Source organism: Eumetopias jubatus, unplaced genomic scaffold (genome assembly GCF_037043125.1).
Source record: "Eumetopias jubatus isolate StellerSeaLion01/CBP00866 unplaced genomic scaffold, mEumJub1_p1.0 scaffold_4, whole genome shotgun sequence".
Taxonomy (NCBI): Eukaryota; Metazoa; Chordata; class Mammalia; order Carnivora; family Otariidae; genus Eumetopias; species Eumetopias jubatus.
In genome coordinates, this window is record NW_028274810.1 from 120,851,851 (window position 1) to 120,869,088 (window position 17,238).

General features: G+C 43.8%; 1 long non-coding RNA gene across 17 annotated transcripts in view; it reads right to left on the reverse strand.

The window, feature by feature from the left end:
• Positions 1 to 17,238, reverse strand: part of LOC114211185 (uncharacterized) — a 376,382-nt gene that overhangs the window by 4,870 nt on the left and 354,274 nt on the right. For 15 of the 17 annotated variants that reach the window (XR_015768071.1, XR_015768068.1, XR_015768063.1 and 12 more), the window contains one exon: positions 8,588 to 8,723. The exons of the other annotated variants lie outside the window; for them this stretch is intronic. This is a non-coding gene — a long non-coding RNA (uncharacterized LOC114211185). The remainder of the gene's footprint in view (positions 1 to 8,587; positions 8,724 to 17,238) is intronic. 17 annotated transcript variants of the gene reach the window in all.

Here is a 17,238-nt window from a genome sequence, read left to right on the forward strand (position 1 = left end):
AACAGCGTACCTTGCATAGAAGGTGCTCAAAAAAATGTCAGATCCTGGGGTGCCTGGCTGGCTCAGTTGGTGGAACGTATGACTCTTGATCTCCAAATTGTGAGTTTGAGCCCCACATTGGGTGTACTTAAAAATAAAATCTTAAAAAAAAAGTCTTTTCTACAGAAACAAACTTTAACAATGTCTCATCCGCTAAGGATGAACAAGCCACCCACAGGGTCTTTGAAAGAGTGGCTTTATTCAATGTGGCACTGATCTCTGTTCAACCTCGCATACTGGGAAGAAAGTGCATGTTCATAATTTGGTAATCAAATCATTGTCTTCAGGTTTCTGCCACTGGGCCAGGAGCTAAATAAGCCTTTTTTCCACCAGCAAAAGATGAGGTACTCTTTTTCTTTATTAATGGAGTTGCTGACTCATTTGAACTATCAAATGAAACATGCTCCCAGCATTTGAAATAAACCCTCATCCTAGAAAAGCACTAGATGCCAGTTAAAATTTTTTGAGCACCTGCTTAGTGCCAGTCTCTCGGGAAAGCACTTCTACCCACATTAGCACATTTGAATCTTGCAAACAACTCTACTAATAGGTTCTAGAACGATAATATTCTCTCCATTTCACAAGTTAGGAAACTGAAGCTCAGAGTTGCCCAAGGTTGTTGCAGAGCTCCTACAGCAGCTGAGACAGGGTTCTGAGTCTAATGTTGTTCCCCTTTCCTTCAGGACAAGGGCTCACAGCCACATGGCTGCCAAGTCACCGCCATGTCAACATCCCACAAAAAGTACCCGAGAGCAAGCAGGGACGGATGAGAGGTTGCCCCCACCATTGATTCACGACCAGGGCGAACTGCAGCAGCGCTTGGCCTGCTCTGACTCTTCACTTGTGAAATGGGACAGCACCATGCTTGGTTTAGATTTAAGTCAGTATCAAGTTACCAGGTAGCCTGATTCATTTCAGAATTTTATGTAGTATGTTTCCCAGAAAGCCATTTGGAAAAGCAGCCTCTAAGTTTGTTTTTTATTACTTCACGAAGAGAAATATCTTCTTTTTATCCTCACCCACTGTTTATGGAGTGAATGCTATGGCCAGGCACTCTGCTACATTCTAGGGATAGAGCAACCACCTGAACAGACTCCATCCCTGCCCTCCTGGAGCTGATGTCACTGGGAAATAATGGACAAACACTAATCTGTAGGAGTGGTTATATAATCAAAACTCTGATGACTGCCACAGAGAAGCCTAGAATGCAATGAGAGACTATCAGGGGACATCCCCTAGTTTGGGGGTCAAGGAGGGCTTCCTTCCCTGAGAAAATGATGCTTAAAGAGAAAGCAGAAGGATGAGTACAAGTTGGCCGACTGAATGGAGGGGAATGATACTCCCAACGAAGGAAATCAGAGCTTGCAAAGTCACGGGAGTAAGAGGGAGCATGCCTTATTTGAGGAATTGAAAGAAGACCAGGGTGGCCAAAGCATAGAGACCCAAATGGGAAGGAAAGGATATGAAACCTGGGCCAGTGAGAGCACAGCACTGTTTCCAGAAGCACTAGCTGGTGGTGGCTTTAGTCACCGTGAAGCCCGTGTTCAGCCCAATGCATATGCCAGCTGATATAGCTCCTATTTACAGAAGTGAGACCCAGACAAATGAAGAGATCAATGGACCGACTTTTCGTTCTCCTCCTCTTTCACCTTCTTTTCCTTCTTGATCATCAACCTACTTTCTAAGTACCGTAAAAAAAAGTCAAGACAAAGAATTTCCTATGAAATGGTAGGTGTTCAAAGGGTACAAACTTCCGGGTGTAAGATACATAAGATCTGGTGACTAATGCACAGCATGGTGACTATAGTTAAGTATACAATTCTGTATACATGAAAGTTGCTAAGAGAGTAGATCTTAAAAGTTCTCGCCACACACACGTACACTCATATACATAACCATGTGAGGTGATAGAGGTATTCAGTAACCCTATTGTGGTAATCATTTCTCAATATATATATGTCAAATCATCACATTGTACGCCTTGAACTTACACAGTGTTATATGTCAATTATATCTCAATAAAGCTGGGGGACAATATGACTCAAATACAGTTTTACAAAGAAAAAGAAAGAAACTACATGTACTGCACAGCCTCATGTACTTGTACCCAGGGGCAGGTGGTAAAACCTGAAGGAAACCAGTACACTTCGGGAGTTTTTTCTTCTGAAAATCAGGAGTGTTTCAAAATTTCAGAGCAATTATAGGATTAAATGGGGGGTAATGTACACAAATCTACCAGCCACAGCGATCGGCACTGATAGTTATGTACCGAACACCACCTTACCTATGCAGGTGAGATAGGAAACAGGAAAAGTGTATTGGTTAAGCTAGGCTAACTTCTATAGCAAACAACCCCTGTGCATCATGGCTCGAACGTGACAAAAATTGATTTGATTTCTTGCTCATGTAATGTCTAAAACGAGTGCTCTTGATTGGTGGCCAGCTCTCCTCCACACGGCGGGACAGGGGTCTCCCTTCCCTCTCGTGCCTCCACCATGTTCTGCATCAGAGAGGCAGAAAAGACAAAATGTGGAGGTGTGTGTATAAATCAGGCCTGAGAATATCATTTCTTTTGCTAGGCTCCCATCTCATGATCACACCTGACTGCAGGCAATAGACTTCAGTGGATACTCAGGAAGGAGAGGGACCAGGTGTCAGTGACCAGCCAGCAGTCTGGCCACTGTGACACCAAGATGAGAAGGAACTTAAGTCTAAGTAAGTCAGTGTGCCTACAAATAAGCATTGCATACGTCCTTTCTGCAACCCCTCCTTGCAACCTAGGTGCAACAATGGTGATGAGTAAGACCGTTATCTTCCTCCCGATCTGGAAGTTCCTGAGAACTTCTTAGCAGCCTGAGTCCTCCTGCTCTTACCTCTACAACCACCCAGCCATCAGATTTTCTACTTTGCTTTCTTAACATGTGTGAAAATCCTTCCTCTTACTATGACGACTGTCACAGCTCTTTATCCTCTGTCCCTGGATCATGGCAAGAGATTCCTTACCTCCCCTTCAGCCAGACTGGCTCCGACCCCACCCGCCCCAGCTTCCAACTTCAGTCCACCGTCCTCGCCCCCGAAGGGCTGGCCCTCAAATGCAAATCCCAAATGCAATCGCCACTAGCCTGCTTCAAATCCTATTTGGCTCATCAGAGATTCAGGGTAAAGTCCAAACCCCTCAATTTGGCAGTATACAGGACCTGGCCCTGCCTCCCAATGTTCCCTCACCCTTCTCCATAAAGTAGTTATGGGAAGGACTGACTGGATGCAAAACAACCAGCATGGGAGGAAGAAGACAGCAGCGTGGAATTTGCTGTACATCCAGGGTCTCGGGATTTGGGTGCCAGATGTTATCAGTATAACCTTGAGCACACCACCTCTTGGAGTCTTGTTTTATTTATGAACAAAACAGAAATAATAAATCATTCTGGACCGTCTCACCAGGTCGATGTGAAGACATTGCAAAATAATGTATGCCAAAGTGCTTTATAGATTCCAATGAAATTAGTAAGGCTAGTACTTAAAATCCAAATGACTCCAAAATGAGACAGTCTCACCCAGCACTCAATGTCAGCATCCCTCCTCCAAGTCAGATGAATTCCAGAACTCTCCAGTATTCCCATGTGTAATGTGAGCCTAAGATTATCCCTGCTTATCTGTCACCTGAAAGCTGACTTCTAGTATCTGAAGGGTTGTCATGCACGAGAAGAATGGGGTTAACTCCACAGAGCTGTGTGGCAGTTACCAGGAGGCAAATACTGGCTCAACACAAGGAAAAACTTTCAAACTGTCAGAGCTGTCCAAAGGCTGCCCAGGGCTGGGAGTGGAGGTGGGCTGTGAACTCCACGAGATTGCAGATGATGAGGCCAGAACTAGGAGACCACGGCTGCAGACTCCATGCATCCGACAGGTTAGGACTGGCCAGCTTCGAAGTTTCCCTCCAATTCTAAAATCATATTATCAGCTGCCCCTGGGTGCACCTATCTCACTGCATATTGCTCGGGTTGTAATTGTCAATTTATGACATGAAATGGTCAGTTTAGAGGTCTTTCTCTTCCACTAGACCAAGACCACAATAATCAACCAGAAGGCAGGGACCAGGCCCCCTTCAAGCCAGGATCCTCAGTGCCTGCAACAGCTCCCAGAACACAGGGAGCCCTCAGTAACTGGTGGTGGAAAGAATGGATGGATGAATGAATTATTCTGAGTTTCTCAGGATGACACTGAAACCCCACAGGGGAAACACAATGATGACTTAATCTTGGGCTGGGATGAGTCCTTTCATAGCAAAGCTTGTGTATGGTGACCTTGGTCCTGGTTAGTACTTTCCAGTGGGGAGCCTTTCAACTCCTAGGGGTCCTATTTTCAATATTTAAAAAAAATTACTAAAATCAGGCATTTATTCATTTACAGAGTGCCCAGGTTTCAAAAACATCTGACTTCCCTGCATTTAGTGGGAATTTATAAACTTGGCACGCTCACTCTTTATCTCATACAGCAAACCATCACCTTGGAACTTTACACATACTACCTTATTTCATCTTTACATGAAGCATGCGTGTGAGTCATGCAGCCTCTAGCTCACAGACAAGAAGACTAGAGCTCAGAGACGTTTCATGACCTGCTCAATGATGGAAGTTTATGGTGTTACAGGCAGAATTTCAGTCTAGTTCTGCCTGACCTGTTAGCACATTCTCTCCCCATGTAGCAGTGGGCTTCATTACAGAGAAGGGCCCTCTGATGTGTGTTTCCATCACAGAGATGCTTGAGATGGGGGGGGTCAGTCCTGGCCATCAGCCATTCCTTCCCTTTCTGGGCACAATGCACACAGGGTTATATGACCACTTAAACAACCCTGGATTTAATGAGAAGGCAGATACACTACCCACTAAAGTATACCTGACCTCATAGGCTTCCCAGCCTCAGAAAGCCCTCAGCCCCTCTTCCAGGAGAATCTCCTTCTTACTCTCAGATGAGATCCCATAGAAGAACACCGGGAAGTCTCCCAGACCCTCTATTTTCAGCCTTATATTTTTCTTGTGTTGACAACTTAATACATGTTGTCCACACTTCCTTTTACGGGGAAAGATAAGACTCTGATGGTAATCAGAGCACCAGGATAGGAAATGCCACATTCCTCCATGTAAATATTTGACTAAACTTTCTCCAGGCCATGCATCATTGTGCTGAGCCCCCAGAAAAGCTTCAGGTCCGCAGATCTGCAGGTGAGATACCTTGGCAATGAATTATGAGAGGGTGTGTTTAAAAACCAAGGCCAGAGCAGCTCTACATGACCAAAAGCTGTTCTGGGGAAGCCAGGAATGGAGCCTGGTCTCAATGGGGATGGAGTTCTCCCCTACGGTCAACTAATACCTGATAAAGGGGACCTGTTTGGATGGCTTTTAAAAAAAGAAATGACTACAACCATTTAGCTAATGTTCAGGTCTTTTTATAAACTGAAAAATCAGGAACGTCTGAAGGTCAGTAAGGAGTTACTTATTGATCTGTCCATGCAGTGGGCAAATAATCATAAAAGTATTGGTGATGATAGCTAACATTGATCAATTGCTGACAGTGTGCCAGTAACCGCCCTAGGTTCTTTTCATGTAATCACCTCATTTAACCCTCATGACATTCCTGTAAGGCCTCTCAAGGTATGTTATCACCCCATTTTACAACTGCAGAAACTGAAGCAGGGAAAGATCAAGCAACGTGGCCACGGTTGCACAGTAAGCAAGCGAGTGTAGGAGCAGAAACCTAGGCAGCCAGTGGAAGCTATATTATCAATGGATACTTGATGGCTAAAAAAAAAATTATGGCATTAAAGGGGGAAATGCAGGTTTCAAACCGGTATGAATCCTCTTATTAGTAATATTAAAAGAAATGGAGAACGACCTCACACCCATTGCAAGTGGCTACTATTACACACACACACACACACACACACACACTAAAACAGGGAAGATAAAGAGTGATGGCGAGGACGGAGAGAAATTGGAACTGTTGGGGAGAATGTAAAATCGTGCAGCTGCCATGGAAAACAGGATAGGGGTTCCTCAAATATATAAAAATAGAATTACCGTATGATCTAACAATTCCACTTCTATCTACCCAAAGGAACTGAAGGCAGTTTATCAAAGAGATACCTGTAGACACCTATGTTTACAGCAGCATTATTCACAATAGCTAAAAGGCAGAAGCAACCCAAGCAACCACCAATGGGTGAAAGTGCTGTATACATACAAAGGAATATTATTCAGCCTTAAAAACGAAGGGAATTTTGTTGCATGCTATAGCATGATTGAATCCAAGGATATTATGCTCAGTGAAATAAGCCAGTCACAGAGAGACAAATACTATATGATTCCACTTATGTGAGATACTTAGAGTCATCCAATTCACAGAGATGGAAGTAGACATGTGTTGCCAGGGGCTGAAGGAGGGATAATAAGGAGTTACTGCTGAATGAGAGAAGAATTTCCATTCTGCAAGATGAAGAGTTCTGGACAATAATTGTACAACAATGTGGATATACTTAACACTACTGAACTGTACAGTTAAAAATGGTCACGATGGGGAAGGAGAAGAAAAGAATGGAAAGAAAAGAAAAAAAGAAAAGAAAAGGAGAAAGGAAAAAACATAGTTACAATATTCAAGGGGAAATTTCAAAAGGATATATATCTAGTGAGTTGATAGTGATTTGCATTAGGTCATAAGTTTTATATGTAAATGTATCTACTCTGTGCTTACTTAAATTTTCTGACCTTTCCATAAGGACTGTGTATTGTACTTGTAATAAGATCTTTAAAAATTACCTTCAAAACAAGAGAAAAGCAGCAAGGAAGAGTAAAATCCAGAATGCAGGGAAAGCAGTCACTCCTGTACACAGAGGAATAGCATGCCCGTGGCTTCTGCAGGGGAGAAGGTGCCAACAAAGGAGGCTCTGCACACCACTCCAATTAGGTCCTTATGCGCAAACACTCAGCATTTGTGAGCAAGGGGCTTAACAAGGAGCTTGAATGACCAGAAGCAGGGGATCCTCCTCCATTAAAGAACATGGATGGCAGGAGAGTGAGAATTGTAATTCTGAGTGGAAGTATGCATTGCCTGCATGAACACCTGCATGGAGGATCCTGTATTGCACCTGTCTGAGCTCTGTTGGAAGTGGGACAAACAGGGGGAAGGAGATTTGTGGGGAGGAGCAAGTCTCATCTCTCGCTCACTATCAATTCAGATACAGAATTTGAACCTCTGAGCTTAAAGGAACCTTAAAAACTAATTAGCCCAAATGTCTCATTCTACAGAATAATTGAGGCCCATTCAGGTAATGGGACTTGGTCAGCATGCAGCCAGGTTTGTGGCAGACACTGGATTACCATCAGCTCCCTGAACGTGCCTGCTTTGTCAGTCCCTCCGTCTCCCTATGCCTGCATGCACTGTTCATTCTTCTGTTCTTCACTCACATTTGTTCAGCTTTGAGGCTATACCAGGCTTGGAGAGAGGCACTTTTTTCCCCATCTTTTTGTCCCCTGCAGTGCTTCATGCAGAGGATATTTGCAGAGGTTGTACAATATAATAGAATGATCAGATGCAAGTTTATGCTTTGGCACACTGTCACTTCTCTTCCTCGTCACTGTGTTTGCATTATTGCTCACCCTTTACTCCACTCTGCAACAGTCACCCCATAAATAACCCAACCACCTCCCTGAGGAAAATTTCAGAGATGATAGCTATGTCACAATCTTCCCTGTGAGTCCTGTCTCTTAATTAGGTTTGTATAGTCAAGGATTTGTTGTGTTTATGTGAGTTATTGTGCAGGGGGCATAGAGACAGTCTGGCTGCCTTAAGGAAGCCATTGTAAGATTTGTTAGAGGTACAGCTCAAAGCCAGACGGAGCTGTGTACAAATCCTGTGTCCACCACTTTCAGCCATGAGAGTTTAGGCAATTATTTAACCTCTCTATACCTGAATTTCCTCTTCTATGAGGGCCATAATATTTACCATGGACAGCTATTAGTAGTAGGGGTTGAATAAATGTTAACGTTCTCCTTCAACTGTATACCATTCTTAAACTTTCATACCAGCTTTGCTTTTTCTCAAGGCCAACTCCCAAGGTCAAAGAACAAAGATAAATGATAGGCAAAGTAGTCTTAGGCAAAAAGAAGTAAGTAGTTTAGCTCATGTTGAGCTGGTTTAGAGCAGAGGTTGGTGAACTGCAGCCCCTGGGCCAACTCTGTCTAATCCTCTGATTTTGTAAATAAAGTCTTATTGGGGAATACAGCCATGTTCATTTATTTACAGATTGTCTATGGCTGCTTTCTGTACAGTGGCAAAGTGGAGGAGTTAGGACAGAGATTTTGTATGCCCCACAAAGCCAAAAATACTTACGATCTATGTTTTTACAGAAAAACTTTAGGTATATGTGGTATTTCATCAGGAGGTGATTGACACATGTCATTTTCCTCTCCAGATCTTCAAGATGAAGCAGTATACATTGGCAAGGATGCCGAAAAAAGGAAGACCTTATGTTCTAAAGCAATCTGAGGATTACCTTTTACCAAATTCCTTCCACCCTTCTTTAGACTAGATGCTGATGTTGAGTTCTTACAAAACCAGAATGTGGTTGTCAAGTGGCAGGCGGTGGGAAGACTTCATTGGTTTTCCACTGGTAGATAATTTGTTAGATCCTAAACAAAGAAGAAAGACTAATGACTCTAAGAGGCCAATAACTAAAAGTCACAGGATATCTGCGCGGTTAACCCTGTGATACCAAAATGACTCATCAGAGTCTATGGCTTTCCTACTATTGATTTCATGGTTTCAGTCCCCTTTGGTTCAATGTGCTCACCTTACAAGTGCTGCTAAGAATCTCCTAATGCATGTCAGAGTTAGCTGCAGAGGCTCTTGATTTGCTCACAGTTGTGTGTGTGTGTTTTAGAGCTTTTGGCTTCTCTTGGCAGTTGAAGAAACTGTGAAAGTTTCTGCTTTACTCCACAGTCTCTGGGCTCAACCTCTGAGCTAATGATTTGGTCAACAACAGGAACAACAACTCCAGGACAGAGTGCTTTACTCAGCCTGGGTGTTTCAAGTTTGGAAAGGAAGACAAGTGTTCTGAATATTTCAAGCAGAAAGGGACTTAATACAAGGAATTAAAGGTTTAAACAATTATGGGATGGGTTATAGACATGTAAGTAGGGAAATCTGCAAGGGCTGGAATCCAGGAAGCTGCCACCCCTAGAATCTAGGAAGTAGTGCTGAAGTGGATGGTTCTGAAGAGTGTGGGTGCAAGGAAGCCACCGGCAACATGCCACATCTACTGACACCTACTCCCTCACAGCCGCAGCTGAGAATAAGGACCTCTCCTTCTCCTTGGCCTTCAAAACACCATACCAGCACCTCTCCTTGGCAGAATCCAACCCTGAACCCTGCTGGCAAAAGTCTAGGGAGTGTGGTCCCAGGCTGGCTTCACCCATGCAGGGAGAATGTAGAAGGAAGGGAGAGATAATGTCTAGTTGATATGAAATGACTTAGCTTTGAGGAAGCTTCAGGAAGACTTCCTAGAGAATGTGATGCCAAAGACTGGGTTTTGAAAGATCAAAGTTGGCCAAGCCCTGCCTTGGTCACTGATTCATCAAAGCAGTTTCCCTTTCTAGGCTGCAAGAGCCAAAGTTAGGGAACTGTTGTTACCATCTTCCCAAGAAGTGCTCATCTTATGCAACCAAATGAAGAGGTAGCTATAAATACCCTGACTTTCTCATTATTTTGTGTTCAAATAGATAACTGCAAGAAATGTTTCCTTCCTGAAGAAAGAGAGTTATAGTCACCAAATCAAACAGCAATACCTCTCCTCATTGGAAATACAAGTGGGGAGAGTTTTCTCTCTGAACATATTTCATAGGCAGTTTGGAATTGTTGTGCCAAGGGAAGAAAGATCTGCCAACTACAGTGGTTGTTAGGGCAATGTACAGAGTGAAACTCTAGCATCTCCACCTTGATTTGATCCTCCCGGTCCTTTGTAGCTCCTCCTCTCCTTTTCAGAGATACATCTGGAACTCTCCAGACAACCAGCCCACTGACAGCTCATATTTTTTTCTTTTCCTCAAAGTTTAGATTGATAGAAATCTTCCAGTGCTGTGAAGGTAAAGGTACAGCATCAATTAAGCACCTGCTGTTTCTTTTAATATATTAGATGCTTTGTGCACCGATTGAATCTTGTAAGGGACGTTTGAGATAAGCCTATTACCCTCATTTTCCAGATGAGGAAGCAAAGGTCAAGAAAGGTAAAGTAATATTTCCAAGGTCACATACCCACTGCTGTTCCCCAGAGGATAAGGCCAGACCCCCACTGCCCAACTATGAATGAATCCTGAATTCAATGATGTTCTTGGGTCACACAGGGGTTCATAACATCCTCATGTCTCTACAAACCCATGCAGAAGCTTGAGCCCATCCTTGGTGACTTCCCTTACTTCGCCCTTTTTCCCAGGAAATAAGGGACAGCCAGAACTCACAACTGCCAGTGACAATAGCCACAGTGGGGCTCCACTCCCACCCGAGCCTTCCTCTGTGTCATTTTCCCAAAGACATGAAAAAGAAAAGATAACTCCTTAGAACTTAGAACCTGGGTAGATTTTCAAAATTTCAGAATGTGCTCAACACTCTATTTTTCTTCTCCATACTTCATCTCATGGATGTCCCTGTCTTTGTTTTTGTTTTTTTTTTAAAGATTTTATTTATTTATTTGAAAGAGAGAGAGAGCACAAGTAGGCAGAGTGGCAGGCAGAGGGAGAGGGAGAAGCAGGCTCTCTGTTGAGCGGGGAGCCCAATGCGGGGCTTGATCCGAGGACCCCAGGATCATGACCTGAGCCGAAGGCAGCCGCTTAACCGACTGAGCCACCCAGGCGCCCCTGTCCCTGTCTTTGTTAATAATTCTTTGACATTTTGGGATCCAGATTATTTTTATGACACTATTATTTTAGAGAGTATAAAAACTGTTTCCTTAATGAACTTCAGGCTTTCCTACAGTTTTAAATCCATAGTGGTGATATTTGCTTACATCTTCTTTAATTGCTATCACCGCTCACTGTTTGTTCTTCTAAATGGTGACCATCTAGTTCTGAGCTCTTGTTTTATGACTCAGTTTGCATACATGTCTTAAAGAAGCTTTTCAAGGAGGGTTTGAAGATAATACATTTTTTATCTCCTTTGCGTATGCACTGATACGGTTCTATTCCCTGCGTATGTGAGTACTAACCAGAACTCAGAGGTAACATTGCTGGGTCAGATCCTTTTCTTCTCCAAACTCTATAGATGTTACGAAATTATCTTCTGGTTTTTAATGTGCTGGGAAGAAGACAATGAAGTTTAGGTTAATTTTCATCTTCAGATACAACCCATTGTTTTGTGTCTGGATATGGTATTTGTGGAATCTGTGGATTAAATACAAATACTTATTTGTATTTTTCTTAGTAGGCTGATACTTTCAGGCTGGCACTTTCACCAGGCTACACAGATGTGAGGCTCTGATCCTTGAGTTTTCCTAAATTGGGGTCAGTTCTTTCTGTCTCCCATGAGCCTCCTTTCCCTTTAGCCAGGAACGCTTTCCTGTGTCACACACATTTCACATTTTCTGCCCAATGTTTCAGACACCTCCTTTATTGTCACTATCCTTCCTTTACCTCCTGGTCTCCTTTCTCTAATTTGGGAAGGGTCTCTCAAATCCGTCCTCCACACCAGTGACAGAGCTTCATGCGGCACCAATACCTGCCTCTAACGGGGATTGAATTCCAGCCACTGAGCACGTCTTCTCCTCGCTTCATCCCATCGCTGTTCCCCACCCAATTCTTCTGCCTTTTCTCCCCCTGGATCCTGCCTTCAGATGTTCTGCTTCTATTTCAGAGAGACCTTCACTGAAATTTGTGGGAGTGCCATATAGTTATCCGAGATGATCATCTAGATTCTGAGGTAAATTTTTCTCAGAGTTTCTCTGCCTTACTGATGTTATTTCTTCTTTCCTTTCCTTTGCAACATTTTTTGTGGGCCCCTTATTGTGGATAATGATGATATTGTTCATTTTACTCATTCTTAGACAGGACGAGTTCAGTTTGTTGTAATTTTTAGAATGGGAGAGAGAGAGATTTGCTCCGTGCACTGCCCTGGTGGTCAAATTCCCTTCTCCAATCCAAAATTTATATTCACAGATCCCAGTCTGCTCTCACTTAAATAGCCAGCTGTCACCTGGGACACCGTGCAGTGAATATGGTTCCCCTGCCCCAGCACTCAGCCCAGCTTCTTGTTCTTAGAAACAACGCGTGATGGGAATAGCCCAGTCCCTGACAGGCAGAGCTAGCTCATATCTTCATGCTTCGGCAGCCTTCTTCAGAGCTTTGTCACCGTTGCTTGCCTCCCTGAGGTCACTTCAGTTCAGCAATTTGCTGTGATTCCCAAAATCTGCCTGGATTGGGGGAAGTGGGAGAAGAGGAAGCCTGAGAAAGGAGAAATAATGCTATTCAAAAGAACAACTCCTGAGGAGGGGAAAGAAGTGACAGTTCCATTTCCAGTTGACACCAGGCTTGGGACTGAGTTTGAGTGTAGAGGTTGGGTGGGAGTAAGAAGGAAACTTCCTACCCATTTAAGGGAATTTCTTCATGAACGCGAGCAAGAGTAGGTCACATGCTAGAACCAAGGTAGGCGATCCTCAATCCAGATCCATCCACCCCATACGGTGAATTGTTGCAGATTCTGTCATTAGGTTGTACTGCCAGTCTAAGCATTCTGTCTCACCTATAGTTTCCACGAGAAGAGTGGAATGGCTCAGCTTTAGGAACCACCAGCCAGCTGCCATTTTGAACCAGAAGGCAGCTTACCTTGACCTCTTCCAATTTCCAAGCAGCTGTTACCGCAAAAGGCCAAAGAGAAAATATTCAATAACTAAAGCTCATGGTGCCCTGTTTCTGTCCTCTACACAGTCTGGTTTAAAACTTGCTGTAGAACAAAAGAAAAAAAAGCAACAAAATATTATCTTGTTTATTTTTAATCTTTAAGATTATTTTAGTAAATGCTTTTCACGGAATCTTTCAAAGTTCAAGTTTAGTCTTCACTCAACACCTCAGCTTCTGTAGGTTGTCCCAGCAGCAGGCTCTCAATTACTCTGCTGAGCACCCCAGGCTGGTCTGTGAAGCCCCATTTCTAACAGCCTGTTGTAGAATCCACAGACAGCAGGCTCTGTCTCTCTCACTTGGAGGCCCAGGCAGTTTGTTCTGGGCAGTCAGGGCCTGGGGAGGAAGACGACCTCACCCACCCTCTCACTTTCAACTGTAAACTTTAGACACCTCGTGACTTTACATCCCTTCCACCCTTCACCCTTTCTCAACTCTGAAACCTCCTTCCACTGGAGGGGCTGAATCTTATGCTCAAAAAAATGTAAAATGCATCCCAAAAGAAAAACAAATTTAAAAAGAAACCAACAAGTTTAGGGTATATTCATATGAAGAATAGCACGATGCTTATGTTTGAAGGCTCTGGACTGCCAAGGTTTAAATCCCAGCTCTGCTGCCTGGTATCTGCACAAACTCGGGCAAGATATCTAACCTCTTTGTGTTTTATTTCTTCATCTATAAAATGAGATAATAAAAGTACTTATCTCATTGAGTTGTGAGGATTAAATGAGTTAATGTATTCAAAGTGTTTTAAGAGATAAATGCTTCGTGCCTGTTAGCTATTATTATTGCCTATTACACAGCAAGTGCTTTGGGGCGTGTTATTGCTAGGCACTCTATCCTACTATTTAGTTCTTCTCCTCTCCAGGATTCCCTGCTCCGGTTGCAACACACAAAAGGCATAAGAGGAAACAAAGTCAGAGCCTTATTACTAGAAGGGCAAGCACAGCATTGTCAAAAGAGAGCAGGATTTCTCAGCCAAATTCAGTAGTAGTTGTGGCCCAGGCTCAGGCCTGAGCGAAGCCATTCGCGTTCCAGAATGGCTGGTTGTCCATGGCAGTCTCTGAGCCCACTCATCCGTCCCTCTACCAAGACAGAGATGCCCAACCTGCCTCTCCCATCTGGGACCAACTGGAAAATAGACCTGACCTGAGTCGCCTTGTAGAGAGAGGCTGTTCTGCCTACGTGGAGGCTGCATGTGGAAAAGAGAGTCCATCCTGAATGGGTCACACTCTGATGAATAATGTCTGCCTTCTTTCCTCATATCCTCTCTTCTGTGGAGAGGGACAAACATGCTTACACCACACCAACAATTTTCCCATGGAAGCCTCACCATAGCTCTGCCAACTAGGCATGCTTATCCTCACAGCCCACTTGAGGAAATGGAGATTCAACGAGATGAGAACCAGATTGTCCCCAGTCAACATCCATGCTGCCGCCACCATGCCCCATAAGAGCAAGGTGTGCGGGCAAAAGTGAGAACACATTAGGTCTCTGCAGTAGGTGGCTAAGCCAGGTGCAGAAAACACATCCATCAAGAACCTGGAATCTTATTTCAGCTCCAAGTAGGAGCCTGTGAGGGATGTCCATTAGGGCAGGTCCTTCAGATTCTCTTTGTACACGTGCACCTCTCTCTGACTTCCCACTCGTGTGGTAAATAAAACTTGCTCACACACCTGCCAGCAAAATTTCTACAGGGTTTCTCAGATTTCACTGGGCCTTGGGTTTCCCGTCTGTAAAATGGAAATAGTAGTATTAATTTTGCAGAGTGTTGAGAGGATTACAACTCATCTAACTGAGTCTTGGGTATATATTAGGTGTTCACTTGAGAGATGGTATTCTTATATATAAATGTGGTCTTCCCACTATTTCCTGACACTTCTGGTCTTTCCCTGACCTTCTTCCATTCTGGTGGTTAGACATAGTGGCATCAGGCGATTCAGGGGAAAGAAATATCAACAAAAGAAGAAAACTTTTTTAATCTCCCCAAGTTTAGATATTGGCTCCAGACACAGAATTAAGAATAGGTCAGAAATAGGCTTTTCCCTGTCTCCTGAAATTAAGTAAAGACGTTGGGGGATGGGAGAATGGAGAGGAGAGGAGGCCTTGAAAAGGGGCCCCCTACCCGTCCTGAGTATCAGGTAAGGAGGGGAGGTTGGGACGGACAGTCCCCCCAGAGAGTTAGGGTTTCTATAGGCAAGGGAGCCTGTACCTTCTTTCCCAGATAGGAGCTGAGAAAGTGGCAAGGCCCCAGACACTAAGTAGGGTGTGGGAGCAGAGGAAATATTTACCATGTAGCCAGGAGCATCCAAGAGCCAACGGATCTGAAGGGCCTTGTGAGCAACAAGGGGCACTTGTGGGGACTCGCAATAGGAGAGCAGATGAGAACAGGGTGGCTCAGTTGATGGCACCAAGGAGAGGTAATGATCCAGAACAGATGCCTTCTCTTCCCTCTCTCAAAATTTCAACACCATGTGATGCCTCATTTGAAAAACAAAGAGAAACCACTTAGTTGCCTCACCTGGGTAAAGGGAAGAGATACTAAGTTTTAAGCTGATATTAAGTTGCTACCACCAGAAAGGCAGCTTGGAATAGATACCAAGTTCTGGTAGAGAAGAGAAAGGACCTAGTATGAGTTGTGTGCATGGGGTAGATCAAGTTTTATACCCATTGCACTATTGTTGTGATTACTGTGGAATATAGTGCAAGAAGGCACATAATTTAGTGCAAATTTATCTACTTGTAAGTTTCTGGATAAAACCGGAAGAAAGAAATAAGATCACAGAATCTCCTTCCCCAGTACCTACCAAAACAAACACAAATTAGAAAATAACTAAAAGCTAACAATTCACCAGGAACTACTTAATAAGAACAGAGCTACAATCTTATAGAACACACTTGGAAAGTAGCCACTAAGGAAAGGAATCGAAGATTCTGATCCACTGAAATGTGGTGATGTGCATAATCCTCAATTTCTGAAAGATGTCTTCCAGTTTGGAGAAGAACAGTGGGAAGATTGTAACAGTAGATTGTATTGCACAATCTCTAAAAGAAGTTTTTTAAAGAAGGCTGTTAGACACAAGCATGACCTTGCAGTTTGTTTCACTCAATAAATTAGGTAAATGCTTTATTGGAATCAGCATGTGCAAATAGGCTGCCATGGGAAAGATCAGAAACAAATATTTGAGGTGAGAAGTCCCTATACAGCATTCACCCATCCATCCATTCAACAAATAATTCAGTGCCTACTCTGTGCCAAGCATCCTTCTTGGCACTGAAGACAGCGGGGAACAAAGCAGACAAAAGTCCCTGCCCTACATTCTGACGGTGGTTGAAGGAGGAAGCAAATGATAAAAAAATAAAAGACAGTAAAACATACAGTGTTTCTGGTGATGAGAAGTGCTATGAAAAGAGAATATTAGGGAAGGGGGAAGAATGTGCCTTGTCACCCGCTGTATAAAATAAGGAAGACCTCACCGAAATCCTGACATGTAAGCGAAGACTTGGATCTAAGAATGAAGCTGTGTGACTATCTGGGAGAATGTTCTAGGCAAGAGAGCCACCCCTGGAATGTCTCGAGGAAGATGTGGGCTTGGCATAATTGAGGCTCAGCTAGGAAGCCCGTGTGGCTCAAGTCAAGCGAGCTAAGGGGTAGAGCAGTTCCAGGGGCCACCACACCAAGAGCCCAGGATGCACAGGAGCAGTGGGGGGGGGGGGGAGTTTTTGGAGTGACATGCTTTGACAAAGAATGTTAAAGGAGTGTTATGGCAGCTGCCATGAAAATGGGACACTGGTGAAGCACAGAGGATTTGTGCAGGGAGAGCAGGGGCCTCTGGGACCAGCTTTGGGCTAAGATGGTGGAATGCACAGGAAACACATCTAAATGACTAATGGTGGGCCTGGTACAGGGTACTTGGTGGGACCCTAGAAGACAACCCATGTTGGGCCAGCCAGCAGCCACCGCCCTATATCCCCCAGAGGCCAGAGGGGTATTCAGAGAAGAAACATCCACTCCAATCACTTTAACTAAAATAACAAGACAAGACCACGTGATTAAAGACTGTCTTTTCCACATTGGCTCAGAGCAAAGAGAAGGTCTGGGCCGAGCTCTCCATACAAAGCATAAGGAAAAATTGGGGAAATGGCATTTTAACTATGCAAGCATTCTAGAACACAAAAGGGAAAGGAAACACAGTCTGAAAAAGAACAATAAAAAACTCAGTGTGGTGTCATTTATACAAGACTCAAAAACAAGACGATGAAG